This window comes from Vitis vinifera, chromosome 18 (assembly GCF_030704535.1).
Source record: "Vitis vinifera cultivar Pinot Noir 40024 chromosome 18, ASM3070453v1".
Taxonomy (NCBI): Eukaryota; Viridiplantae; Streptophyta; class Magnoliopsida; order Vitales; family Vitaceae; genus Vitis; species Vitis vinifera.
In genome coordinates this window covers 23254038-23257253 of record NC_081822.1, presented here as the reverse complement: position 1 = coordinate 23257253, position 3216 = coordinate 23254038, and the positions used below count along the sequence as shown (strand labels likewise).

Here is a 3216-nt window from a genome sequence, read left to right as displayed (position 1 = left end):
TCCAAATCAATTACATTCCCACCATGAAATGTAAAGGTCAACTATTATATCCCGTTGACAGGGCCGAATAGTCAACTATTATATCCCGTTGACAAGGGCCAAATAAACCAGAGTGATGTTTTCGTTCAAGTATTCAAATTTACACAACATAATATCTCCATATTTTGTGTCATAAATAAAACAAAATATTCCAACATAACATTTAGTGCAAAACAATTTGATCCATGCATGGTAACAAAATATCATTTTCTTTTCCACAATTCAAAATAACATAAAATTGTAATTTAATTAAATTAGTAATATGTTATTAGAAACAAATTGGAAATTTATTAGTTTTATTTAAATAAGGAATAGATTAGTTAAATTATAAATAGATGTAACACCCGGGCTTTTCTTTTAAGGGTAATTTAGGAAATTGTTATTACTAATTAAATTAATTAATTAATTAATTTAATAAAGTGGAAGAGGGGTAAAAGTGTAATTTTACGAATAAATACCCTAGGTATAAATTAGAAATTTTATTCTTTCCCTTCTTTTTTGAATAGAGTTCCTGTTCGCAGAATTCCAGAGAACGTAAGGTTGGTGTCAGATTTCAGGGTTGAAGAACAGATCTCTATAGGTAAGATTCTAACCTCTAGTTTAATATTTTAGATTCATTGATCTATTTCAAATACATTAGATATATTTTTGGAAAACCCCAAATCTAGATTAGGGTTAGATTATTTTTTTTTAATTCGTTTTAATATCAAATAGTGAAAATTTAATATTTTGATTTTAGTATTGGAATTTGGGAGATCTTAAGTTTTATTAGAAAAAAAAAAAAATTGCTTGGAATATTTTGATTTTAGGTTAGGGTTATAAAAAAAAAAAAAGAAAAAAAAAAAAAGAAGAAGAACGCGTGAGCACTGAAGGAAGGAAGGAAAAATAATAATAATAATAAGAATGGGGGGCATGCGTACTGTGCTATTGGAAGCATTAAAAAAAAAAAAAAAAAAAAAACAAAAAAGAAAAAAGAAAAAGTGTGTGCGTGTGCCAGCCTGCATGTATATGTATATATATATATAATGAATCATCATTAGACAAAAAAAAAAAAAAAAAAAAAAAAAAAAAAAAACAAACTTTGCTTTTTGGTGTGTACCCGAGGAATGGTTGGGTGGAAAAACCTTACTTTTTGGTGTGTACCCGAGGGATGGTTAGGTGGCTTTTGAATTGATTAATTAAAATAATAATATTTAATTTTAGATTTATAATTAAGATAATAGTAATAATAGATTTAGCAAAATATATATATATATATAGAGTTTTATAATGAAATAAAATTGTAATTTAATTAAATTAGTAGTGTGTTATTAGAAACAAATTGGGAATTTATTAGTTTTATTTAAATAAGGAATAGATTAGTTAAATTATAAATAAATAGTATTAATTGTTTCTCTTATATTATATTAGGTGAAGAGTAGATTATATCTTTTTCAGAATTATTCTTCTCCCAAGCTTTCAAGGACTTCTTTTGAGGTAAGGGAAGTTAATGTAATATTTATAAAATTAAATTATCTTATATGTTATTTTGAAATGTGGAAAAGAAAATGATATTTTGTTACCATGCATGGATCAAATTGTTTTGCACTAAATGTTATGTTGGAATATTTTGTTTTATTTATGACACAAAATATGGAGATATTATGTTGTGTAAATTTGAATACTTGAACGAAAACATCACTCTGGTTTATTTGGCCCTTGTCAACGGGATATAATAGTTGACTATTCGGCCCTGTCAACGGGTTATAATAGTTGACCTTTACATTTCATGGTGGGAATGTAATTGATTTGGACCCCAGCCTCTAGGGGTTTGGTTAGAGGTTACTAGTACTAGTAGTGTTTGGTTCCGTCCACCAGGAACAATTTGAGGCTAGCCACCCATTTGAAAAGTCCCACCTAACTGGGCATTTGATATTTGATAACCAGAGTAATGAAAAAAAAAAAAAATTGAATGGATTTGATTGAGTCTGATGTGAAAGTGTTTGAATTTGATATGAAATTGGTTGGTTGAATTTTGAATATATTGGTATTTTTGAAACTCTGATATTTGATGAGAAAAAAAAAAAAAAATTTGATATCTCCTATTTGAAATGAAAATATTTGATCCATGAATTGCATTAATATTCCTTATTGGGCTGTGAGCTCATTCCCAATTGTTGAAAATTTTTCAGGTACTCTTAGTTCGGGTGAGGAGTGATGGCTAGGCTGAGGAATGGTCATCATTAGGATTTGACTTAGGATTTTATGTTGGATTTTGTTTAACTATTAGTTATGTTATTTTGAATCATTTGGTATTTGGAAGTTATTTGGAAATTGAATTTTGAGGATTTTAGATTTTGTTTCCGCTACTCTGAGCAGGTATTTGGTAATTAGTAACATCCAGTTACAATATGACTGTTTGGGTCAGATTATACTTTAAGCCTTCGGGTTTGAGGTGTGAAATGACCGTCACGCCCTTGGAGTGGGTCTTGGGGCGTGACAATGGAAGAGAGTGTGGCGAGTGGGAAACGAAAGAAAAAAAAAAGAAAAAAAAAAGAAAAAAAAATGGGGGTGCATGTGGTAGTGGTGGATGTCTAGAAGCGTGGGTCAGGTGGTGGAGGGAGGAAAAAGAGAGGGAGAAATTGGGAGGAAAAGAAAGAAGGGAAAAAAAAAAGAGAAGGGAAAATGGGTCTTTGTGACGTGAGAAAGTGGGGATAGTTAAGGGTAAGTGGGAATATAAATGAGAGAGAAAAAAAAGAAGAAAAAAAGAGTAAAATATAATAATGATAATACTACTACTACTAATAATAATAAATAAAATAACAAAATAATAAAAACTAAAACTTAAAGGATGTGTGGGCTAAAAGAAATTAGATGTAATCAGGATTTAAATTTAAGAATAAAATTGAGATAAAAAATAATGTAAAATAAATTTTAGACAAATTTTGAGGTCTATAATATTAAATTTTATTAAATAGGATATGTATAACATTTAAATATGAAGATATATTTAAGAGAAAAATGAAAATATAAAATTTAATTTAATTACATATCTATGTATTTTATTATTTTAAAATTTTAAAATTATTACATTAATCAATGTATATTATTTTCATATTTATCATTAATAATTATTATAAAAAATAATCGTAGATATAAATATTTATATTGATTTAAATGTTTTATATGGTAAAAATT

General features: G+C 27.4%; 1 long non-coding RNA gene across 1 annotated transcript; it reads left to right on the top strand.

Annotated features, from left to right (window-relative positions):
• Positions 1–389: 389 nt before the first annotated feature.
• Positions 390–2383, top strand: LOC132253212 (uncharacterized). Its single transcript, XR_009465012.1, has 3 exons — positions 390–619; positions 1450–1515; positions 2211–2383. It is a non-coding gene; the product is annotated as an uncharacterized LOC132253212 (long non-coding RNA).
• The last annotated feature ends 833 nt before the right edge of the window (positions 2384–3216 follow it).